The sequence below is a fragment of the Colobus angolensis genome, unplaced genomic scaffold (assembly GCF_000951035.1).
Source record: "Colobus angolensis palliatus isolate OR3802 unplaced genomic scaffold, Cang.pa_1.0 Scaffold127, whole genome shotgun sequence".
NCBI classification, from domain to species: Eukaryota; Metazoa; Chordata; class Mammalia; order Primates; family Cercopithecidae; genus Colobus; species Colobus angolensis.
Genome location: NW_012113919.1, coordinates 8,518,198 through 8,545,417, shown reverse-complemented (window position 1 = coordinate 8,545,417; position 27,220 = coordinate 8,518,198). Strand labels below are relative to the sequence as shown.

The window sequence follows — 27,220 nt, the reverse complement described above, 5'->3', positions numbered from 1 at the left end:
ATATTAACAGCAAAAAGGTATTGCAATTTTTAAATTACCTAAGAAGATATTCAAATTGCTAAATATTTGCAATATTTAAAATTTTACAAAAAATAAAGGTAATAAAAAAGTCATGTCCACCAAGAATTGTCTTAAAGAGGCTGAGAAAAGGATGAGATGTACTGCATAGATCGTCAAATTTTGGACTCACCGCCTTACAAAGGTATTTAATTTGTTTTATATTAATATGCCTTAACAAGTTGTATATCGCTACATCTTATACAACACCGTGAAACTTCTAAGGATCAGAAAATTGCTTTCTTTAGTTTAACAAAAGCAAGATGAATTGTATGCTTACTAGAGTAGAATGCTGTTTTGTGCACAACTGATAGTCTTCAACCTAGAGCACAGAAGGTGGGACTACTTAATATTCTGTTACAGAGAGAGACAAAAAGGTGGTAACACTATATTTTGCTCTTTGCCACACCACAAATCACTCTTTTACATTTAAAAACGGAGACAACATGAAATCAATTAAAGCATATTTACTTTCAATTCCTGGGCAGTTTTAGTTGAAAAATAAAGGTTTTGAACAATATTGTTTTGTCAATATTTTCTACAATGTTCTTGAGTTTCAAAGTGACTTCAGTAAACCTGTCATATTTAGAGACATTCAACTTTCAAATGGCATAAGACAGTGTTATAATTGGACTAAGTGGGATAAATATAATAAATAATTTAGACAAAGGCCACTCAATTAAAAAAAGTTTTGCCCTTACCCATATATAGGCACAATCCTTACTATTCAAATATTCCATTTTCCTTCCATCAGGTAAGTGGTGAAAATTCTAACCTGACAATTGATTATAATTCATTATAATTTAATTTAAAATAATTATAATTAAAACAAATTCCGATTAAAGGCAGAATTAGATCTCTAAAAAGACAATAAAATCTGTATTTTTTTCTTTCCACCTAAGGGAATCGGATCTATTTCTTCATCCTATCTTTGGCCCGGGGAGGATTTCACATTACAAATGAGGTTTCCCAGAATATGAAAGCTATCTAATACATTCAGGCAAAATTCACTTTCAACTTTGTGTTTAGTGAGTTATATAGAAAGATGAGGGCAGCAATTTTTGCCAGAGGAAACTGAAGTCAAGAGGGAGCTAAATAGAATCTGGAATGTAGGATCTCTAAATTGCATAGAGAGTGCAAAATTTCAAGTTAGCAGTCTGTCAAGTATTTCATAAGAATTACAACTGTGTTAGCTCTGGTAAAACTGGGCCTGATTCATCCTTTAATTCTGGTATATACTCTCATGAATGACAAATATTAAGTATCTATTAAACAGAAACTTTTTGTGGATGAATGATGCATGGATTAATCTTATTGAAGATAATTAAGGAAATACAGTGTTCTACAATTTAAATTATAAGAATATACAGCATATAAAAATGTTTTTGTCAATGTAATTTAAATGTACATAGAGATTATAATGGAAAAACAAAAGTGCTAGGAATTTTAAAAAACACAAAATGAAATTGGCATGGGCAATCTCCACTTCTTGTCTAAAAAGCATTTGCCTTTGTTTCTCCTAATAACCAATAAAATAAATACATGGATTTTCTACAAAAGCGAAGCCCATATCAGAAAAGAAAATGGGAGGTTGCCAGCTATCTTGAAATTGAAAACTGGAAGGGATTTTTTTTCTTATGAAAATAGGCAGAAAAAAACAAATCAAAGAATAAAACATTTTTACTTTATCGACAGAAGGAAGATGAGTCAGTTATGAAGTCCTTCATCCTTAATGTGAATGCCTAATGAAAGAACACCACAAAATGTTAACATATGCAAACAAAAAACTTGACCTTGGAAGAAAGACAAAACAGAACATAGAAGATAATTATTTTATAATCCATTATGTTATGAAATCATTTGAGAAATCTCATAAGTGATCTCTTAGAGATTATATATAATCTATATATTTTTATAAATTTAAATTAAATTTATATATTTAAATATATAACTATATACAGATATCAGCATCTACATTTATGTATTTAATTATGTATCTAAATATATTTATATATTTTATTTGAATATAACATTTAAATATTTATATATGCAAATACATATATATTTGATGTATAAACTTATGTATTGATATATTTATATATATATGTGTAAATTTTTTTCTTCAAAATAATAGGAGGAAAACCTAAGCTCAAATAAATCTAGCAGGTGGAATCAAGGAACAGAGGCATATTGGGGTCAGGATGGTAAAATTGGTCTACTACAAAAGAATATGTGTTCTCTCACATCCTAGCTAGTGCCTGTATTTACCTGTCGTTTTGATAAAAGTTATTTAAACTGAGATGAGATAAAATCTCATTGTCTTTTTGATTGCGTTTCTCTGATGATCAGCGATTTTGAATAATTTTTCAAATATCTGTTTGACATTTTTATGAATTCTTTTGAGAAATGTCTATGCAGATCTTTTGCCCATTTTAAAACTCCAATTGCATTTTTCCTATTGAGTTGTTTGAGCTTCTTATATATTCAGGTTGTTAATCTCCTGTTGAGTAGGTAGTCTGCAAATATTTTCTCCCATTCTGTAGGTTACCTCACTCATAGAATGGGATAGAATATACACTCACAGTTTAATCTAGAATGGGATAGAATATACACTCACAGTTTAATCTAAAATTTACCACTCTCCCATATTCTAGAAATTCTATTTCCTTATTACTTTTATTCTTTTTCATGGATATTGTCTTATTTCATTTAAATATTGTATTAGTCTGTTTTCATGTTGCTGATAAAGACATACCCAAGACTGGACAAGTTATAAAAGAGGTTCACTGGACTCACTTTTCCACATGGCTGGGGAGGCCCCACAATCACAGTGTAAGGCAAAGAGGAGCAAGTAACATCTTATGTGGATGGCAGGAAAAGAGAGGGCTTGTGCAGAGAAACTCCCGTTGTTAAAACCATCAGATCTTGTGAAACCCATTCACTATCATGAGTCCAGCACAGGAAAGACCTGATCCCATGACTCAATCATCTCCCACTGGGTCCCTCCCACAACACATGGGAATTATGAGAGCTACAAGAGGAGATTTTATTGGAGACACAGAGCCAAACCATATCAATTATATAAATGAAAGATGAATCTATAGCCTTAAAAAACACAACCAATTCTGTTTATTCTAACTCCCAACATCCATTCACTCCATTCTCTAGAAGCTATCAATTTGCTGATAATTTTACTGATGATCATTTTGCATTATTGTCTTATAAAAATATAGTTCTGAATTCTTCATTAGCTTTCAGTAAATGGCGTCATATTGTACATACTTTACTGCAACTCACATTCTTACCTGCAATCTATTTTGGAGTGCTAACTTGGCTGAACATGTAGAATATCTGTGTAACTATTTCTCTATCCTATGAACTAGGAAGTGGCCTTTGATCAAGTGTACTTTATATATCAACAAATGCAATCAAGTTGCCGTCCAATGTGACTTATGAATATTCATTGCTGCCAGTTCATTTTGAGAGTGTCCACTTTCCCACCACATTGTTAATATTTGATATTACCAAACATGATTATTGCTCTTATCTCATTTGCAATAATTGTAATATTTCAATTTGCATTTCCTTTTCTTGTGTGTGCCTGAAAATATTTTCTTTCTTTTAAATTTTTTACTTAGTGATTTTCTTGCTTATACCTTTGTTCATTTTTCTTATTGGTTTGTTATTTTGATTTTTGACTTGTTTTTCTATTACTTACATAGATCTAAATATTCTAGATACCTTTTAAATTCTTTATATAATGCATTTATTTTCTTTTGGTTTGTTGTATTTAACTTTGTTTCACTTGTGTGTTCTTTATGCATTCTTATGTAAAATGCATTCATCTATTCTTTTAATCATGGACATTTAAGTAGCTTCTGAATCTTGGCTATAGTGAATAGTGCTGCAAGAAACATCGGAATGCAGATATCATCAAGAGAAGAAGTTATCAAAATCAGATATACTGATTTCCGTTTTTTGTTTGTTTTTTGTTTTTGTTTTTTGAGACAGGGTCTCACTCTGTCACCTGGCTGAAGTGCAGTGGAGAAATCTCGGCTCACTGCAACCTCCACCTCCCCAGTTTAAGCGATTGTCCTGCTTCAGCCTCCCCAGTAGCTGGGACTACAGGTGCGTGCCACCATGCCCAGCTGATTTTTGTATTATTAGTAGAGATGGGGTTTCACCATGTTGGCCAAGATGGTCTCGATCTCTTGACCTTGTGATCCGCCTGCCCCTGCCTCCCAATGTTCTAGGATTATAGGTGTGAGCTACCACGCCTGGCTTTGGTTTCCTTTCTTTTCAGTATACACCTAGCAGTAGGATTGCTGGTTCATATGATAGTTCTAGGTTTAGTTTTTGAAGAATCTCCATACTCTTCTCCATAATGGCTATACTAACTCACATTCCCACCAACAAGGTAATAGGGTTCTCTTTTCTCCTATAGCAGACATTTTCAACAAGAAATGTTAAAAATATCTTTGAAAATGAACTGTCTCTATATTTATACATTTTTTAAATTAAGTCATTTCCTGTAATGCTGAATTGTAGGTCAGGAATTAGCTGTTCTCGAAAACATAAATTATATGTAATCATTTGCTGCCCAACGTATGCAACCTTTCTCTGCTTTGGAAAAGAAAGAGAAGAAAGAGAAGTCACAAAGAGTCATTATTGCATGCAAAATCCTCTTGGAGGTATTTACGTGTAATATTATCACTCAATATGACAACGTATTGATTCAGTGCCTCAGAGACAGTAAAAGCCATGTCAATGACAGGCAGATGGCAACAAAAAGGAGGGCATTTCACAGAGTTTGCTGTGATCTGTAGTCTCCTACATTTTTCTACACTGATTCCATATCTTCGGTGATTCTGAAACTAACATTTTTGTTATTTTATATGTATTTAAAATTACATTTTATTTTTCATCAGCATACAAAAAATGACAAAATTCGATGAAGCCATAAGAAGAAGTAATACAGCTTAAACAATATGAAATACACAAAGAAAAGATGAGATCTTGGATCTGAGCCACCATGGAAGCCAATTTCTAAATTTCCGCCATTTAAAACAACTTATTAGCCTGTATAATTTCCCTATTTGTGAACTGAGTGAATTGATGTCTGAAGTATGTTCTAGATGCCATTCAAATTTAAGACTAGATGAATGACTTGGTATTTAAAAAAACACACAAAAGAATATATCATAAGGGCCTGTCACCAGGCATACATATTAAAGTAAATACCTGAGACTCTTGTACAAAGTCACTATGTGCCCCCCCTTTTTTGTTTTTTTGAGATGGAGTCTCACTCTGTCACTGAGGCTGGAGTGCAGTGACACAATCTCTACTTACTGTAGGCTGCATCTCCCAGATTCTAGGGATTCTCCTGCTTCAGCCTCCTGAGTAGCTGAGATTACAGGCATGCACCACCATGCCCAGATAAATTGTTTGTATTTTTAGTAAAGATGTAGTTTCACCATGTTGGCCAGGCTGATCTTGAACTCCTGACCTCAGGTGATCCACCAAAGTGCTGGGATTACAGGTATGAGCCACCAGGCCCAGCCACTATGTGTCTTTTAATTAGTTATTTTGTAGCATGCACTTGGCTGTGATTGGCATAAACAATGAATGAATCTTCCTAGAATCTTTCTTCTCAGTTTTTGCTTTTGTTGTCCTTGGTTTATTGAGAAGCAAAAGGAGCTAGTTAGTTTCCAGAATTGGGTCCCGACTTAGTACATTATGAGGTATTTACATGTCACTCATAATGTTAAAGTAATCACCAATTTAGACCCAAAACTAGGAAAACAATAACAGCATTACTAAATAGGATGATACTGTGGATCTCTATGTCTCAGTGCCACAGTTGCTGTTTTTCATAACATAACACCTTCACAGGTGACATTCAAATGCATAACATTCAGTCATGTGCTCTACATTCTATAGAGATTTTGTAAGTAAGAGAGGCTTCTGAAAATACTCCTACAACAGTACCCGTTTGGTTTTGGGACAAATAAATAAGCTATGTCACAACAAATGAGAGGTGACTAAGGCACTAAGTGAAGTGATTGCAAAAGAGTTACTCCATCTAGGAAGTATGATCCTATGCCCTAACTATTCTTATAACGTAACTTCTAGGATGTTTTAATATACTTGCCATATTATTGAAGAATAGTCATGTTCAAGCTACTTATAGCAGCCATGTATCAAAATAACTTCCTGAATATGCCTCAGCTGGCACCATTATCCCAAGGTTTGGAGTCGGCCACATTCTATTAGATCCACTTTCAAGCATTATCTATAAAAGATGCTAAAGAGGCACCATTTAATGCAAGTCACAATTAACCTGGAAACTCACACTGGAAATCCTAAAACTAGAAATACTATCTCGTAAGATTTTCAAAGCAATGTTACCTGCTTTAAGGAAGCCTGAGGGGCATGGCTATCTTTCCCTCATCAGGTCTCATCTCTCAATGTCAGGGTATAAGGAAACCTATTATATTTAATCATTACTTTCCAGTTTTCTCATATCTTTCAAGAATCACATGTAGTTTACGGCAATTTGTAACAGCATATCTGTTATTTCTCAAGGCCTAGAAAATTATTTGACAAAACGGTGCTTTGTGTAAAGACAGTAATTTTTTTCTGCTCCACTTTAGTCTCTTTTGTTATAATAATCAAAGGCAAACTGAATTACTGTAAAACAAAGCTTTATATTTTCCTCTTTAAAAGAGCAGAGGTGGAATGTGACTAAATTTACTTCGGTGGCATTGATTGAGTACATCCTACTCGCCATGATTTGGATTAGCTATTGAATGGCAAATGGTGACTGGTAAATATTTGTGTATATTTGGACAGATGTAGATGTAGGATCAGCACACTTGACATACAGCTAAAACACTTAACACACCTGTCCATATAGCATATTTTGACTTACTCTTGCCCTGGTCAATACCACTGTGTACCTGTGTTAATCTTATGGGAGCAACAGTTCCTCATTCCTCAATATTCACTATCACTGCGTAACTTCTTCAGTGTTTACAACACACACAATTTAGCAAGATATTTGATTTCTATGTAATTTTATATGTAATTGTTAAATAGCTTCATATAGAAGACTTTGGCTTATTATTAAAGCACTGGAAAAGAAAACCTAAGAACTGGATTTTATTCTAGACTGTAATGAGTCTGAAACCTGCATAAATTCTTTTAGGCATTAGAATACCTGAAATTCTACACTAATGGGAGTATAAGGCCAGAGCATAAGATGAGCAACATAAGATGCAAAGAGAACTTACTGTATTTATCTGAGACTCAATCTCTCATTTGCATGTCTGGTTCAGTGCTTATAAAATGTATATGATCATTTAAAATAAATAAATGAGCATGTTGGGGTTGATATATATGTAGAAAAAGAATGAGGACAGAATGAGATACTAATTCTACATCTGCACTTGATGCTCCTATGTATTTAGACTTCAGCTACAGTTACTTCAAATCCTTGTAAGAAATAACAATTCGACATAGCATTTAATTTTATCTGTTAAATAGCAAATGTATCTGCGCCCAAATTCAATAACTCTTAAGTGATGTAGGCAACAGAATGATATGTTAAATTTTAAAGACAACTACTTTAAAAACAGTTTTTTAAAAAATGAATAAATGGCAAGAGAACACTGGGTCTTGGTACACAAAAATGACTAAATAATAAATACAGACATACCTTGGAGACATTGTGGGTTTGGATCCAGACCATAAGAATAAAGGAAATATCACAATGAAGTGAGCCACACAATTGTTTTGGTTTCCTAGGGTATATTAAAGTTATGTTTATATTAGTCTTTTAAATGTGCAGTGGTATTATGACTAAAAAATGCACATACCTTAATTAAAAATTATTTACGGCTAAAAAATACTAATGCTTATTTGAGCTTTCAGCGAGTGGTAATCTTCTTGCTATTAGAGGGTCTTCTCTCGATGTGGATGGCTGCTGACCAGGGTGTTGGTTGCTAAAGGTTGTTGTGGCTGTGGAAATTTCTTAAAATAAGACAACAATACAGTTTGTCACATCCGTCGACTCTTTCTTTCACTAAAATTTCTCTGTAGCATACAAAACTGTTCAATACCATTTGATCCACAGAAGAACTTCTTTCAAAATTGGAGTCAATCCTCTCTGATAGAGTTTGGACATATGTCCCTCCCCAAATCTCATGTTGAAATCTAGTTCTCAGTGTTGAAGGCAGAGCCTGATGGGAAGTGTTTGGGTGATGGGGGTGGATCCCTCATGGCTTGGTGATGTTCTTGCAATAGTAAGTATTCTTGAGATCTGATTGTTTAAGTGTGTGGCACCCCACACCACCACTCGCTTTCACTCCTGCTTTCACCATGTGACATGCTTGCTCTTGCCTCACCTTCTGCCACGAGTAAAAATTTCTTGAGGCCTCCCCAGAAGCTGAGCAAATGCTGATGCCATGCTTCCTGTACAGCCTGCAGAACCATGAGCCACTTAAACCTCTTTTCACTGTAAGTTACCCAGTCCCAGGTATTTCTTTACAGCAACACAAGAATGGTCTCATACACCTCAAATCCTGATACTGCTCTATCAACTAAGTTTATAACATATTCTAAATTCTTTGTGGTCATTTCACAATGTTTACAGCATCTTACCAGGAGTAGATTTCATTTCCAGAAACCACTTTATTAGATCATCCATTAAGAAGCAACTCCTCATCCATTAAAGTTTTACCGTGAGTTATAGCAATTCAGTCCAATCTTCAGGCTCCATTTCTAATTCTAGTTTTTTGTTGTTGCTGTTGTTATATCTACCTTACTTGCAGTTACTTCCTTTACTAAAGTCTTGAACCCTTCTAAGTCATCGAGGAGGGTTGGAATCAACTTCTTCCAAACTTGTGTTAAGGTTGATATTTTACTTCCTCCCATCAATCACAAATATTCTCAATGACATCTACAATGGTGAATCCTTTCCAAAGGTTTTTCAATTACTATGCTGAGATCCATCAGAGGGATTAGTATCTATAGCAGCAGGTGTAATCTTATGAAATGTATTTTTTTAAATTACTTTATTTATTTTTTGAGACTGAGTCTCGCTGCGATGCCCAGGCTGGAGTGCAGTGGAGTGATCTCTGCTCACTGCAACCTTCGCCTCCCAGATTCAAGCAATTCTCCTGCCTCAGCCTCCCGAGCAGCTGGGATTACAGGTGCCAACCACCATACCAGGCTAATTTTTGTATTTTTACTAGGTTTCACCATGTTGGTAAGTCTGGTCTTGAACTCCTGATCTCAAGTGATCCACCCGCCTTAGCCTCCCAAAGTGCTGGGATTACAGGCGTGAGCCACCGTGCCTGGCCATGAAATGTATTTCTTAAATCATAATATTTGAAAGTCAAAATTTCTCCTTTATCCATGTGCTACAGAAAGGATGTTATATTCACAGGTATAAAAATAGCATTAATCTCTGCGTATATCTCCCTCAGAGCTCTTGGGTGACCAAATGCATTGTCAATGAGCAGTAATATTTTGAAAAAATATTTATAGATAGTAGGTCTCAACAGTAGGCTTAACATACTCAGTAAACCATGCTGTAAACAGATGTGGCTACCACCCAGGCTTAGTTTCCATTTATAGAGCTTACTCAGAGTAGATTTAGCATAATTCTTAAGGGTCCTATGATATTTGAAATGATAAATGAGCATTGGCTTCAACTTAAAGTCAGCAGCTATTTTAGCTCCTAATAAAAGTCAGTCTGTCCTTCGAAATTTCGAAGCTAGGAATTGGCTTCTTTCTAGCTAAGCAAATCCTAGATGATATCTTCTTCCTTTTTAAGACTGTTTCATCTGCCTTGAAAATCTAGTGTTTAGTGCAGCCGCCTTCATCAATTGTCTTGCTGTATCTTCTGGAAAATTTGCTGCAGCTTCTACACGGCACTTGCTGCTTCACTTTTCACTTTTGTGTTACAGAGATGGCTTCTTTTCTTAAATTTTATAAGCCAAACTGTTAGTTTTAAACGTTTCTTCTGCAGCTTCTGCCTTCTCTCAGCCTTCAAAGAATTGGAGCGGTAGAGCCTATCTCTGGATTAGGGTTACATGCAGGGGTATGTTTTGGCTGCTTTGATCTATCCAAACCACTCAAACTTTCTCCATATCAACAATAAGGCTTTATTAACCTTTGTGTATTCACTGCAGTAGTACTTTTAATTTCCTCCAAGAGCTTTTCCTTTGCATTTGCAACTTGGCTAACTGGTACAAGAGATGTAACTTTCAGTCTGTCTCAACTTTTGCCATGCCTTCCTCACTAAGCTTAATCATCTCTAACTTTTTTTTTTTTTTTTGAGACAGAGTTTTACTCTTTTGCCCAGGCTGGAGCACAATGGCATGATCTCGGCTCACCACAACCTCTGCCTCCTAGGTTAAAGCGATTCTCCTGCCTCAGCCTCCTGACACCATGCCTGGCTAATTTTGTATTTTTAGTAGAGACGGGGGTTTCTCCATGTTGGTCAGGCTGGTCTCGAACTCCTGACCTCAGGTGATCCGCCCACCTCGGCCTACCAAAGTGCTGGGATTACAGGCATGAGTCACCATGCCTGGCAATCATTTCTAACTTTTCATTTAAAGTGAGAGACATGCAACTCTTACTTTGACTTGAACACTTAGAGATTACTGTAGGGTTATTAATTGACCTAATGTCAGTGTTGTTATGTCTCAGGGAATAGGAAGACCCAGGAAGAGGAAGAGAAACGGGGGAAAAGCCATGTGGTGGGGGCTATCGGAACACACAACATTTATCGATTAAGTTTGCCATGCCATGGGCATGGTTCATGGCACCACAAAACTATTACAACAGTAACATCAAAAATCACTGAACAGAAATCACTATAACATATATGATCATATTTTAAAAGTTTGAAATATTGCAAGAATTACCAAAATGTGACACAGAGACATAAAGTAAGCATACACTGTTGGAAAAATGGCGCTGATAGAATTACTCAATGTAGGGTCGCCACAAACCTTCAATTTGTAAAAACAACACAATATCTCCAAAGTGCAATAAAATAAGGTTTGTTTGTACTTGAGTCTTTACAAGTAAACATGGCTCATTTCTCAGAGGAGCTAACTCAAAAAAATGTTGTATGAGATCTTACCTTGTCCTAAGATTTCAACTAACTGTACAAAATAAAGTTGCTGAAAGTTACTGATAATGTGAAGGAATAAAAATGCCTTAATTTTTTTCCTTAAAATTTAATATTAAATTCTTTTTAGTATTTTTAGTATTGACTACTAGTGGGTCAATATTTTTCATCTGTGAATGTTCATTTGATAGAAATTTACCAGTAATTGTTAATTGTATCAAAGGCTGTCTCTCTTCATTACTTAAATACAAAGAAATTACTTATTTCTTTCACAAAAGCAGTTAGTGGAAGGTAATTTTCATATGTAGGGCTCCTTTCTCCTCTAATTTCTTTTCCCTCAGTATTAACTTTTTTTTTCAGACAGTAACAAGATTTTCAAATCTTCACTCTGAACTCATTTTAAAACTGTCTAAAAAGCAAAGCTTGGGAACTTGGATTTCTAGAAGTCTCACGTTAACATCAATTCTGTTTCTATATTAACATATGACAAAAAAACCTGTCTTTTGGTTGAATACTGAAAGAGCTAACACTTAACAGTTTTCTTCTTGTTATCTGATTTCTATATGAATTCTTTACATCACTTATTCTGAAAGAACAAAAGTATAAATAGTTCTATATTTTATTGGGTGATCTATTAAAAGCACCTTTAGACAAATATAGAAGTAGATCTAAAGGTTGCCCTCATTCATCTCTCAGAGACACAGCAGGTGGAACAACTGTTTTACATCCTTCAGATGTCAGCAAGCATTAATCTATTTTATGCCACCCTCAAGTGATTCCACATAGTTTGGGAAACTGAAATGCTTTGTATTTTAAAAAATTGAGTAATGAAAATAGCTCAAAACTGCAATGTTTATTTTGCCTGAATGCAGAACATCCCTCTCCAAGATTCAATAAATGTCCCATTTTGCTGATGTGCAAAATTCTTTAAATTTGTAGCAGTACTTGAGGAACTTGTGCTAACAAGCAGGTAAATATTCCTATATGAGTCACCTAAACTTGTTTTTGTTGCTCCTCTATACAAAAGTTGGAGTTATCCTTAGAACATTTGACAAATTTTTGCAACATTTTCGTCTTATTACTCAGCGAATTTATAAACGTAAATTATATCCATCTCATTTTCAAAAATCTAACTTTTCAGGCTTTCAGACTTTCTCAGTTTTAAGGTAAAACTTGAGTATTGTGAGTTCAGTTTTTAAGAAGACTTCCCCATTTTGAATAAATTAATTGCATTATAGTTTATTGAGCAATATTTGTGTAAAACTATTGTTCAGATCCATAAAATGTAAAATAAATGTTTAAAAGCAAAAAAAAAAAAGAAAAGAAAAGAGTAACAAGCAGAATTATTTAGCATGTTGGGGGAGATAGGTATGTATTAACTCTAATTGCCTTTCTAAAAGAAAGCAATCACATCTAAAATTAAAATTTTAGTTTCAATTATTTAGGTCCATCTTAGTGGTAAAATTCTATTAATCTTTTAAATATACTATTGAATATTGCATATGCTGTATGACATGTATTTTTTTTCTTACATTTTTTATGATTATTTCTTAAGATATTTGGTTAACAAAGTATTAGATAAGCTTCTTGATTTTGGAGATTATGTCTCCTCTCCCAGAAATCTACAATATGAACTTGATATATTTGACTGCAGAGGATCAATATAGACCAATATAGACTATAAGACACACGTATGTCCCCTCTAACCTGCTGAAACAAACAGAGTTTACCTCTGGAAGGAACTAGCTTCCTTCCAATGAAGTGTCACACTAAATTGTGTTGAACACTTACTCTTCTTGGAGTGCGAAAGACTTATTTGCTGGGGTCTCTTATGCAATATTTGACACATTCCTTATAAACTTTACCTTAACTCTTTTTTATAGATACTTTTCTTTTTTTTCTTTTTTTTTTTGAGATGGAGTCTCGCTCTGTTTCCGAGGCTGGAGTGCAGTGGCGTGATCTCACCTCACTGCAACCTCCGCCTCCTGGGTTCAAGCGGTTCTCCTGTCTCAGCCTCCCAAGCAGCTGGGATTACAGGCACGCACCACCACACCTGGCTGATTTTTGTATTTTTAGTAGAGAAATACAAAAATGTTTAGTAGTGAAACAGGGTTTCACCGTGTTGATCAGGCTGGTCTCAAACTGCTGACCTATTGAGAGTATTTCTTAAACTTCTTATCTCACATTCATCAACCTCTTCAGTTTCAGCATTCATTCATCTATTCCTTTATTTTTTTCCATACATGCCTTCACGTAACACAACACTCCCTTATACTGTGCCATTTATCTGTTTAGCACTATGCTACAATGTTTTAAAAGGTAGACTTCATGGAATCAGCAACCTACCAATCTTGTTAATCTGTACCTTCACACATAGTAGGCTTTCTTAATTATGTAATAAATTAATGACTCAATATTGATAAACTATCTTTCTCAGATTCCATAGGATGGATTTCTATTATATGTGTTCCCAGATTTTTCCTTAAAAAACCTCTATCTTAGGTTCCTACGCTTGCCTGCGGGAGACTCACTTGAACTGTCCTTTCTCTTCCGATTAACTCAAATGCTGTCAGGTATAGTCATGGAATCACATTGTAGGTTTCCATGACTATACTTGAAGTGATTCCATACCTGATAGCATTTGATAGGCCAGGAACACGTGCCTTAGAATGAGTGTACTTTGTGATATTTATTATGTTATCAAAGATGAGCATTCTAACACCCAAGGATTCTTCACATTCCCAATATGTGAAAGTGTGTTTTCAACCACAGAGAAAAGCACTCAATGCACACTTGATTTTATATATATTTGCTTCAGGTAAAATTCAACCTAAATTTTGGTTTCTGCATCTGTAAAATTCTGAAGAAAATTTCATATTCATTCATAGTGAGTGAAATGCTGCCAAGCTCTATCTAGGACAGAAGGTAGAAAGAGAATAGGATTTCATGACATTAACAACAATGCTTTACATGAATGCAAGGAGGTAGAAATGGAGCCCTCATCTGGTGTGTGGTGTGCTTGTGTGGACTATGTGCTTAAGCACTTGATGCAGCCACTTTTTATTCCTGTATTTCTTGGAATTGGGTAAAATAAATATATCCCCCTTCCCCACCCCTTATTATATTTCTCCATAATTTTAATCACTTTTCCATCCTTTCATAAAGCTGATCGCCTTTTGTGTACTCTGGACTGAGGATATAAGAAAAATTGCTATGCGGTTGTGGTTTTAAATTTTTTTTTTTTTTTTTTTGAGACAGGTTCCCACTCAGTCACCCAAGCTGAGTGTAGTGGTGTGACCGTGGCTCTCTGCAGCCTCGATCTCCTGGGCTCAAGTGATCCTTCCACATCAGCCTCCCAAGTGGGGATATAAGAAAAATTGCTATGCGGTTGTGTTTTAAATTTTTTTTTTTTTTTTTTGAGACAGGTTCCCACTCAGTCACCCAAGCTGAGTGTAGTGGTGTGACCGTGGCTCTCTGCAGCCTCGATCTCCTGGGCTCAAGTGATCCTTCCACATCAGCCTCCCAAGTGGGTGAGACCAGAGGCATGTGCCATAATGGCTGGCTAATTCTTCCATTTATTTATTTATTTATTTGAGACAGAGTCTCACTCTATCACCCAGGCTGGAGTGCAGTGTCGTGATCTCAGATCACTGCAACCTCTGCCTCCTGGGTTCAAGGAATTCTCATGCCTCAGCCTTCCAAGTAGATGGGATTACAGGCATGGGCCACCACACCCAGCTAATTTTTGTATTTTTAGTAGAGACAGAGTTTCACCATGCTGGCCAGGCTGGTCTCGAACTCCTGACCTCAAGTGATCTGCCCACCTCAGCCTCCCAAAGTGCTGAGATTACAGGTGTGAGCCACTGCGCCCAGCCTTATTTTTGTTTTTTATCAAGGCACGATTTCTACAGGCTGGTCTCAAATTCCTGGGCTTACGTGAACTTCCCACCTCGGCCTCTCAAAGTGCTGGACATGACCACCACGTGAGCCACCAGGCCTGGCATGAAATACTTCTTTAGATTTGGTAAACAACTACTGCCCAGACGCCCCCAAGGCCCCCATCTCACTTTCTGTTCCCTGGGAATCTTCTGTGTCCTTATGATATTTATTAACTTAAAAGTTAATGCCTGTTACAACAGTGGGATCTTGAACCCTGCTTCATTCAGTGCTGAAGTCTGGAGACTTTCTGGTTGCATGATGGCCATGTGTAGTCCTGCTTTAAAGTTCCCACTACCTGGCTTCTGAACATCACCTCTGGCACCTTTCTCACAATCCACAGAGCCACTCCACACATACTTCCCAAACCTTACCCTGTCCAGAGAGGCAAAGACCATGGAAGGTGGAAGGGGAAAAGAGGCAACCTTCATGTTGGTATTGGAACCACAAATGCCTGTCCTAACACCATTTGATATTTTGAATAGCACATCACAAATTGAGATGAATAAGAGGTATCCAGTGCCCTTAAATACATATAGAGATAAATAGGCAAGTTAAAAGGCAATTACTGTACAGTATGTTCCACAGAGTTTTGAGCACTAAGCAGGATCTTCAACCCAGCCTTAACACTGAAAGAACTAGAATCAGAGGAAATTGCCTTTAAGCAAAATCCTGAAGGCCACATAGCCAAGAGAGTTGCAGGTATGCTATTGGGGAGGGCAGAAAAGAAAATCCTGTGTAGATCTCCAAGGAGATGATGGTCCATGCATCTTAGGGAAACAGAAAGTAGTTCAGTGGGGAGAGAACTGATAACTGAAAGGGAGAGAGATACTGGAAGTGAGAATTGGGGGTAGAGAAAAGGTGAAGATCATTTGTGCCAAGGGAAAGATGTTTTTCAATCTTTTTCTCCATACTCTAGCAGAGTTTGATTTACGAAACCTTACTTCTTCAAAACTATTATCACTCCACATTTCTCAAAGGAATAAATCCAAGCCTTTACCCATATTTCCCTAGAATCATATTTACAAAATGATATTAATATTTAAAAAAAAACAAAGGAGATTGCAAGGCAGAGAAATGGCATTAAAACATGGAACATTTGTCCATCTTTCTACCTGTGGTAACATTTAAAAGCCTGCATGTTACAAAAGCTGAAAGCATAGGCCCAGAGACAGGCAGCTTGGGGACTCAGCAAGGTCTGAGTCCTTGATTAGACCCATGACATTGTAAAAGCTACTCAACTAGTCAGCCTTCATCTATAAAAAATGGGTTAAGCATAGAGCATGCAAAGTGTATGGGAAGTTGCCTGCCACAGATGCATTCAGTAAGTTCGCCATTACTGATTTTATTTAAATTATAGAACAGATAAGTGAATATGACTGCAGCTATGAGAAAAAGCCATAACATTCTTCTTTTCCTTTTTTTCTGTAAATATTGACAACCTAATATCTTGTTCCAGGTATTACATAGTGGTGGACAGCCTGGAAGGCAGGATATTATAAGGGCTTAATTTAAAGTCATCTGAGTCAAGTAAATTAACATATTTTAATAACTTCCTACATCATAGAAATAAGCCTGAAGCTGTTCCAGAATGTGTAGGCTGAGGTGAGGAGGCAGCCCAGAAGGAAACTAGATAAAGTGTAAACAAATTCTAAGATTATAGGCAGTTAATGGAACAGTGAGAATGAGATTGTATCTTCAATTTACAGTGACATCATGAGATAATTTAGGTAAATTAGACAGTTAAAAACTATGTCCGGATAACAGGAAACATATCGGAGTACTGTTATTACTCCAAGTTTCCTTTTCTGTCTTTCAGAAGCATCTACACCGTGATCATCAAAGAATGTAGCTGTGTGTATAATTTGCAAGAAGATCTAAAATTTTCTTTATTGCAAAGACAACCTGATTACCTCACTATCTAAAAGGAACAACTAACACAAATTATAGCTAGAAAATTGCCTCACTAATGTAGTCCCAAATTAACCTCTGTAAATACTTTCAAATGTTCAGGCATCACCAGGGACATAACTCTAAAAACATTTAAATGTATTAATGTAATCCAACTAGTGGATGAAAGTATGTTGTTTGGCCTGGTATTATAAAAGCTGAAGTCTTTCAAGTGTTGTTGTCACTCTTATTATTCATTATCTTTACATATCTCTCTTTAAATGGATGGTTTATATCCAGTTTCTTTCTATTCACTCCTAGTAAAGAATGATCATGCAAAAATTTTAAAATATTAAGAATAAAGACTTCAATAGTCATAGCTCTGAGTATCAATGTTTTCCTTCAAGACTCTTTTTATGCATCTTTATCTTAAAATTGCTCATGTTCCAAAAGGTGTATAAAATTGCATCTAAACCTGTATTATCTTTTCCTAAACCATGATATGAACTATTAATATTTTAAACCAAGTGTGTATGGGGGGGGTGTTTTTAGCATATTAGGACAAGTTAGTAATTGAGTAAGTATTCTGCTTTTATGTTGTAGCAATTTGTTTTGTGTGTAATTGCTCATAAAACAAGCATTACTCTTTTGTAGAATATGGTTTTAGATTATGAATATGCCCAAAGGCTCAGCAAAGGGAATCTGACTATAAATTTAGCAGAAATAATAAATGTACTAGTTTCCACTGTTTTCAGGGAAATCAGAATATCTCCTTTTTAATGTCACTGGATTCATGTGTGCTCAGAAACACGCCAAAGCACCTTAGCTGTTTCTTGTTTTCTCCTTCCTGTTTTCCTTCTTTTTCCTCTTCTTCTTTTTTTTTTTTTTTTGGCCAAGGGAGGGTAATAGGGGTAAAAATATTGCCTGAATATATATTTCTCTAGAAGGGAAATTAAATAGCTATTTAACTTGATCTGATCATTTCTGTCTTGAATTGTTTCTTCTCTTCTGTTACTCTATTTTAAGTTCAGAGTTCAATTAGCAAAATTATAGTTTTGTTTCTCCCATGGTGAGTATCTTTTAAATAAAATGATTTAACCAAGAAACTGCATTGTGAGTGACTACATTTATCTCAGCATGCATTCTGTTTCTCTCTGGTTTGGCCAATTAGAGATATAACAAAGGCCTATGAATTCTATCACATCTACAAACTATGCTGCTTAGCATTACATTAAAATCTCAAACCTAATCTCTAAATATCTTAATCTCTAAATACTGGAATCTCTAAAGTGTTCCAATCTCTATATGCTACTTATAGATATGATATCCATCTAATTCAAAAGATGGAGTTTAGTGAATATTGGTTCCCTTACGTTACTGTGAATACCTCCCTAGGAGACACTATGTTTAGTTTAATAATAAATTTTAAGAACGAAAATAAATATATTCATACATATCAGATGTTATAAGGTCAACAATTGATTTGACTTGGAAAGAAATTGATTTTATTCTGATTTAATGACCTTTGTGCCTTTTTAGCCTTAAAATATTATTTCTTTCACTAAATAATAGTGATAATAGTGAATAGTTCCCTCACTAGTATGTATTATGATGAATTGGCAACATAACTTTATAAAATGTTTTCATTATTATTTATGATTTGTATATCTTTGAAATCTATCCCTTTATTTGTATTGCTTTTCTGATGAAAATTCTAGACTTGGGTGACATGGTTGGAAACTGAGACTGAAAATATTCTGACTATATATATATGTTAGATTGGTCACCTAATTTTATTCTTTTTATTTTACTGCTTTTAAATCAAACTCATTTTAAACTCCCTGTGATAATATAAGGAGACACACTACACAGCACAGCCTTAGGGCAGAAAATAGGTTATTTACAAAAATCATTTAGAGTAAAATCACATTTTTATTTCAACAAATATATCAGATTAATTGTATCTTCATGATCATTTGATGCTGTAAGTTTATTCATACCGGGAAAATTGTCACATTAAAAATTCTCAAAATAATTTTGGCACAGGTCAAATCTTCTCATTTTGCTAAGTCCCTGAGCTCTTTGAAGAGGCTGACCTCATGCACTGACCTTTTCCCCAGCCAACCTGGTCGCCTCTCTCCAGAATGCCTTGCTACATGCTCTGTCCTCAAAGCTACTTTTATCCCTGCCCGTATTAACTGTAGGTGAACATTTCATGATATCACCTTTTTAGCCAATGACGCTCTGTAGAAACCATGCAGCTTCTCTGACAAGTAGACTTACAGTCCCTGCCCCAAATAGGACCTCATACCATTTTCCCTATGCTTACTGACAAAGAAGAGGAACCAGATGAGGGTACATTTTGTGTATGATTCATATTGTTCATAAAATTGCCTGTAATGGTCAATCTTTTAACATCTCCAAAGCTCATGTCTCAGAAGATCATCCAAACATTGGATGGCAAAGAGGTCAATGTCAATGTCAAGCTTATTGGCAAATAAGTGGTGCTTGTGCAGCATCCAGTTCAAGTCACCAGCTCCGAAAATGCACACCAAGTGATTGTGGTCCCCATCGCAGTGGGTAGGGAGCACCTTTGGAAACATCACCCTCCAAGTACTGCCACTTGACAAACCTGGCAACTGCATGCATGTCAGACAAGTCATACTTATGGTTTGTGGAGAGTGAACCGGGGACTTCAGGAATACTCTGGATGGTATCCCAGAGATGCTCATCAAGGCTGTGTGTGTCTTGTGCCTGCCCCATAAACTTTTGGATTTTTTTCATTCTGTAGTACATACCCCACATCCTCCCTGCTGACCACAAAATAGGCACACCCTGAACAAAGAAGTGTTTCAAGTGGAGGAAGCATTTTAACTTTCCCTGTGTTCGTCAGTTTTCCAAAAACCTCATACTGCTTTTTCCACCTTTCTCCTTTATTGAATGGCATCCTCTCCATTTCAAGGTTGTTTTCTCCCATTAACAACTTGATCTTCCTGACAATTTCTAGGTTAGATTTCATGGGAAAATCCATACCACAAAGTTATACCAAGTATTTCCAGCCTGCAGGCATTGCTTAGTGGTCCTTCATGCAGTTGAGGTCAGCCTGAACTTGGCTCCATGATGCATAAACCAGAGTCTCCAATCAGCTCATCACGAAGACTTTACTGAAACAGAATGCAATGCCCATCACTCCAGCTAAAAAGGGATCCTCTGATTTTTTGTCCACGTGAATGCGAAAGAAATTCTGAGGCATATAGATGGCCCTCAGTAGCCTGTAAAGCATTTCAATCCTGTGATGAACTGCTATAGAATATGCTGTGTGAAACTCCACCTCTTGTTTTCAAAGGGGTTCTATGGTATATTGATATATTTGTGTCTCTTGATGGAATAAGTATGGTCAGTGGTTATGTTTATATAGTTGGCACGTGTTCACTGAGGGTACTTTAAAAAAATTTTACTGTTAGCATCTCAAACTTTACCTTTTGGAGTTCATCTACATCACCCTGTAAAACTTTGGTGCAATTAATATCACTACTAGGATTCTCTCCAACAAGCTCCAAGTGTCTGACACAAATTCGGGCTTTGACGAATCCTTAAAAAAAAAAAGGGGGGGATAAGAAAAAAATCTCCTCTGAAGCAACTTCCTTAGCATTTCAAACAATAATCAGGGACTTTCCTTTGTGAAAGGCAGTCTTCTATCCTCCAATCACCAATGATTTTCCCTCCATTGTGGCCTCTGTTTGCATTTATAAGAAGTGCAAAGGCATACTGAAATGAAGAACAGCACATTTAGAAGTAAGGAAAGTCTGAATCATTTAGTAGTGATTCCAGGTGACATCCTGCACCCACTCCAAGTACCTCTCATGCTCTCAGGTGGCTTAAATGTACCAGGCATTGTCCAATAATGATATGTTCTATGAGGCTTTAAAAAGCTGCGCACAAAGGAGCAGTTGGATTCATTTAGGGCGTCCCCAATTCCTGAGTGATAAAGCACTCTGTTGTTGTTTAGCTGATGCTCGATGGAGGGGGTCCTGATGGAGTGAGCAAAGCCACACTAGGCCACTCCTTGTCTCCCTTTTTTATTTTTTCTTTACTTTTGTTTCAGTAGGTTTTTGGGCAACAGGTGGTGTTTGTTTATATGGATACATTCTTTAATGATGATTTCTGAGATTTTGGTCCACCCATCACTGGAGCAGTGTATACTGCACCCAATGTATAGTCTTTTATCTCTCACCTCCCTTCCCCCACTTCCCACCCCAATGGTCCCCAGAGACCATTGTTTCATTCTTATGCTTTTGCATTCTCATAGCTTAGCTCCCAGTTATAAGTGAAAACATTATCATATCTGGTTTGCCATTCCTCAGCTACTTCACTTAGAATAATGATTTCCAATTTCATCCACGTTGCTGCAAATGCCATTATTTCATTCCTTTTTATGGCTTAGTAGTATTCCCTGGTGTGTGTGTGTGTGTGTGTGTGTGTGTGTGTGCGTGCACGCATGTATCACGCTTTCTTTATCCACTTATTGATTGATGGCATTTGGGCTGGTTTCATATTTTTGCAATTGCAAATTGTATGGCTATAAACATGTGTATGCAAGTGTCTTCTCCATATAATGCCTTCTTTTCCTCTGGGTATATACCCAGTAGTGGAATTGCTGGATCAAATGGTAGATCTCCTTTTAGCTTTTTAAGGAATCTTCATACTACTTTCCATAGTGATTGTACTAGTTTACATTCCCACCAGCAGTGTAAAAGTGTTCCCTTTTCACCACATCCGTAACAACATCTATTTTTTGATTTTTTCATTTTAGCTATTCTTGCAGAAGGTGGTATTGCATTGTGGTTTTTATTTACAATTCCCTGATCACTAGTGATTTTGAGCATTTTTTCATATGTTTGTTGGCCGTTTGTATATCTTCATTTGACAATTGTCTATTCATGTCCTTAGCACACTTTTTGATAGGATTATTTGTTTTACCCTTCCTGATTTGTTTGAGTTCCTTGTAGATTCTCAATATTAGTCCTTTGCCAGATACATAGTTTGCCCAAGTTGATCACGTGATTTTTGTTTTGAATTCTGTTTATGTGGTGTATCACATTTATTGTCTCGCCTATGTTAAACCATCCCTGCATCCCTGGTATGAAAACCACTTGCTCATGGTGGATTTTCTTGATGATATGTTTGATTCAGTTAGTTAATATTTTGTTGAGGATTTTTACATCTATATTCATCAGGGATATTGATCTGTAGTTTTTTGTTTTTTGTTTTTGTTTTTGTTTTTGTTTTTTTGAGACGGAGTCTTGCTCTGTCACCCAGGCTGGAGTGCAGTGGTGCAATCTTGGCTCACTGCAACCTCCGCCTCCCGGGTTCAAGCAATTCTCCCGCCCCAGCCTCCTGAGTAGCTGGGATTACAGACACTCATCATCATGCCTGGTTAATTTTTTTTCTGTTTTTGTAGAAACAGGGTTTCACCATGTTGTCCAAGCTGGTCTCAAACTCCTGACCTCAGGTGATCCGCCCACCTCGGCCTCCCAAATTGCTGGGATTACAGGCATGAGCTGCCCCATCTGGCTGTTTGTTTTGTTGTTGTTATGTCCTTTCTTGGTTTTGGTATTAGGATGATACTGGCTTCATGGAATGATTTAGGGAGGATTCCCTCTTTCTCTATCTTTGGAATAGGTTCAGCAGAATTGGTACTAATTCTTTGAATTTCTGAGATAACTCAGCTGTGAATCCATCTGGTCCTGGACTTTTCTTTCTTGGCAATTTTTTTCACTACCATTTCAATCTTGCTGCTGGTTATTGGTCTCTTCAGAGTTTCTATTTCTTCCTGGTTTAATCTAGGAGGGTTGTATATTTCTAGGAATTTATCCATCTCCACTAAGTTTTCTAGTTTATGTGCATAACAGTGTTCATAGTAACCTTGAAAATCTTTTGTATTTCCGTGGTATGCATTGTAATAGCTGCTGTTTCATTTTTAATCGAGCTTATTTGGATCTTCTCTCTTCTTTTCTTGGTTAATCTCATTAATGTTCTATCAATTTTCTGTATCTTTTCAAAAAACCAGCTTTTTGTTTCATTCATCTTTTGGATTTCTGTTTGTTTCAGTTTCATTTAGTTCTTCTCTGATCTTTGTTATTTCTTTTCTTCTGCTAGGTTTGGGCTTGGTTTGTTCTTGTTTCTCTCGTTCCTTGAAGTGTGACCTTAGACTATTTGTGTTCTTTCAGACTTTTTGATATAGGCATTTAAGGCTATGAACTTTCCTCTTAGCAACACTCTTGCTGTATCCCAGAGATTTTAATAGGTTGGGTCACTATTATCATTCAGTTCAAATAATTTTTAATTAATTTTCATCTTGATTTCATTGTTGATGTGATAATCACTCAGGAGCAGATTATTGAATTTCATGTATTTACATAGTTTCAAGGATTCCTTTTGTAGTTGATTTGCAATTTTATTCCACTGTGGTCTGAGAGAGTATTTGATATAATTTCAATTTTCTTAAATTTATTGAGACTTGTTTTATGGCCTATTAATATGGTTTGGTGGTTTCCCCATCCAAATCTCATCTTAAATTCCCATGTGTTAAGGGAGGAATCTGGTGAGAGGTAATTGAATCATGGGGTAGGTCTTTCCCATGCTGTTCTTGTGATAGTGAATAAGTCTCATGAGATCTGATGGTTTTATAAAGGGGAGTTTCTCTGCACAAGTTCTCTTTGCTGCCATCCATGTAAGATGTGACTTGCTTCTTGCTTTCTGCCCTGTGAGGCTTCCCTAGCCATGTGAAACTGTAAGTCCATTAAACCTCTTTCTTTTATCAATTGCCTAGTCTCAGTTATGTCTTTATCAGCAGCATGAAAATGGACTAATACAGTAAATCAATACCAGTAGAGTGGGGTGCTGCTGAAAAGATATCCAAAAACATGGAAACAACTTTGGAACTGGGTAACAGGCAGAGGATGGAACCGTTTAGAGGGCTCAGAAGAAGATAGGAAAACGTGGAAAAGTTTGAAACTTGCTAGAGACTTGTTGAATGGTTTTGCCCAAAATGTTAATAGTCCCATGAACAATAAAGTCCAGGCTGAGGTGGTCTCAGATGGAAATGAGGGAAGTTGTTGGAAACTGGAGCAAATGTGGCTCTTGCTCTGTTCTAGCAGAGACTGGTGGCATTTTGCTCATGGCCTAGAGATTTGTGGGACTTTGAACTTGAGAGAGATAATTTAGGATATCAGGTGGAATAAATTTCTAAGCAGCAAAGCAATCAAGAGGTGACTTGGGTGCTGTTAAAGGCATTTGATTTTATCAAATAACCAGACTTTATAAAACTTTAGAAAATTTGCAGTCTGACAATGCAATAGTAAAAGAAATCCCATTTCCTGGAGAGAAATTTAAGCCTGTTGCAGAAATTTGCATAAGTCACAAGGAGCCGGATATGAATCCCCAAGACAATGGAGAAAATGTCTCCAGAACATGTCAGAGGTCTTCACCGCAGCCCCTCTCATCACAGGCCTGAAGGCTTAGGAGGAATAAGTGGTTTTGTGGGCCAGACCCAGGGTCCCTGTGCTGTGTGCAGCCTACAGACTAAATGTCCTGAGTCCCAACAGCTCCAGCCATGACTGAAGGGGGCCAATTACAGCTCAGGTTGTGGCTTCAGAGAGTGCAAGCCTCAAGCCTTGGCAGCTTTGGGAACCTCTGCCAAGATTTCAGAGGATGTATGGAAACGTCTGAACGCCCAGGCAGAAGTTTGCTGCAGGGGTTTCCATACATCCTCTTAAATCTAGGCAGACGTTCCCAAAGCTCAATTCGTGACTTTTCTGCACTGGCAGGCTCAAAACCACATGGAAGCTGCCAAGGCTTGAGGCTTGTTAGGCCAGTGCAGAAGGAAAATGTGGTGTCAGTGCCCCATACAGAGTCCCTACTGGGACACTGCCCAGTGGAACTGTGAGAAGAGGGCCACCATCCTCCAGACCCCAGAATAAAAGATCCACTGACAGCTCACACATGCACCTGGAAAAACTGCAGACACTCAATGCCAGCCTGTGAAGGTAGCCAGGCTCTTAATCTGATAGGTTTTCCTTCGTATGTTACCTATGCTTTTGCCTCACAGCTTTTAAGGTTCTTTGCTTTGCCTGACCACATTTTTTACTTTCCTTACCAAATCCTGATTTAAAAACAAAATTACAGCCTGAAGACATTTCTATGAAAAAATAGGGGCAAAGGAAGAGTTCTAACAAGAACTTTTATCTCCTGAACTCACCTATCTTTTGATGATAATCTTTCTGAGAACATTGTAACTCACAGCACATTTTATGAGAGTAAGGGTAGAGGTAGTATATATGTGCAGATTAAAGATTAAAAAACAATATATTTGTCTACCCTCTGGCCCCAAATCAAATACCCTCATATGTCAGACTGTGGGAGCATCCTGTAAAATCCTCCCATTGCTCCGAAAGAACACCATGCCCTCACCATCATTAGCTCAGTGTTGATGTTCTATATTATTTTATCCTGTATGTGTGTTTTCCTAAATTATTTATAACCATATGAATTCACCTTAATATAGATGATGTAATATTTCATGTATGCTTTTTTTTGCCTCTCTTTTCATCACCTGCATGTTGCAATGTATCCACAGTGACATATGCAGCAATAATACATTTATGAATATGTCAAAATTAATTCATCCATTCTTATGTTAATGGTCATTTTGGTCATTTATACTTTTTTTACTCCCACTTAAAGTAATGCTGTAAACTTTCTTGTATATGCTTCCTGGTGAATGTATGAGTAATTCCATTACTGGATAGCATGGGATCTATTACTTCAACTTTACCAAGTAATCCTAAATTGTTCCCACAGGAGTGCATGTGAGCCTCCATTGCCCAACATCTTTAGTATTATTTGTCATAATCAATTTCTAAAATTTATATATTAGAGAGAAACATTATTGTCAAACCATGCCATGTTTTAATTTGCATTTCCTTAATTATCAATATCATTTCTTTGTAAGTATAATTACTACGTCACACATTAGACAAAAGAATTACTGAGCATACCTGTGTTCAAAAAAGGCTACTGTAATTGCATCATGTTTTCATGAAAGATGGGATGGTCAAAATATCACATGAAAGATGGGATGGTCAAAATATCACCTGAATTTGTCAGACTAGAAGCAAAGAAGTTGGGGATTTGTACTCTTGAATGTGGTTATGGATTTTGGCCAGCACTATAGGGGGATTGATATAAACCCTCACATGTTTCTGGCTCTCTATTCAGGCAATGAAGTTCCTGCCGCTAAAGGGTCATCTGCCATAGGAGAGTAACAACTGGGCCAGCAGAGAGAAAAACGCACTTTGAAGCAAGCAGAGAGGTACACAGAAATAGTAACAGAAATTTCAGAGCACTCATCTACACAGAGTACCAATGGCATCCTCTCTAGGAGAATCTTGAGAGTTTGGTAAATGGAAAAGGGGTTCTTACCAAAGTGTTCAACTTAGAAGGATTTCTCTATAGCTATCTTTAAGGACTGTTCTATACCTAGTTGTCAGCAACGTGTTCACCAGTCACACCAGTGAAGACATAGAAACTATGTATATCAGATGTGAAGATAACTTCAAACTAGGAAAAATAACAAACACAAAATGGGTCAAATTAAGTTTTAAAATGCTGTTAATAGGCGTGATTAGCAGCCACCAAGAAGACAAATTTAAAATCTTTTATTTATATTTTAAAATTCACTTATTTACATACAGAAAGGAGAACCAATTTAGAAATTGATAGGTTTTTATTGACCACATGCCTAGGTAAGTTAACAACTATGGTGAATCTGCTAAAATAAGGTAATGAAATAATATACTCCTTTAATGGGAACCATCTTAATCAATTTAGATATGTTCTGTTTGCAACACATTTAGAGGTTATTTGCCTTGGAATGCCGTGGCTTTTAAGAGATAATATAAAACAAACGTCAGAGCAAAAAGGAACATGAGGATGAAGATGGGATTTCGGAAGTAGAATAAAAGTCACAGATCTGGGGGATATTTAATCCGGAATAGAGATTATTAAGAAAGTACACTCATCCATAGTTTCCTAAAGCTTTTTTTTTTTTTTTGAGACGGAGTCTCGCTCTGTCACCCAGGCTGGAGTGCAGTGGCTGGATCTCGGCTCACTGCAAGCTCCGCCTCCCGGGTT

The 27,220-nt window shown here is 36.5% G+C and overlaps 1 protein-coding gene and 1 pseudogene across 1 annotated transcript in view; both read right to left on the bottom strand.

Annotated features, from left to right (window-relative positions):
• CDH12 (cadherin 12, type 2 (N-cadherin 2)) overlaps positions 1-27,220 on the bottom strand; it is a 1,158,911-nt gene that overhangs the window by 859,766 nt on the left and 271,925 nt on the right. The window lies entirely within an intron of this gene.
• Positions 19,438-20,678, bottom strand: LOC105505597 (annotated as a pseudogene).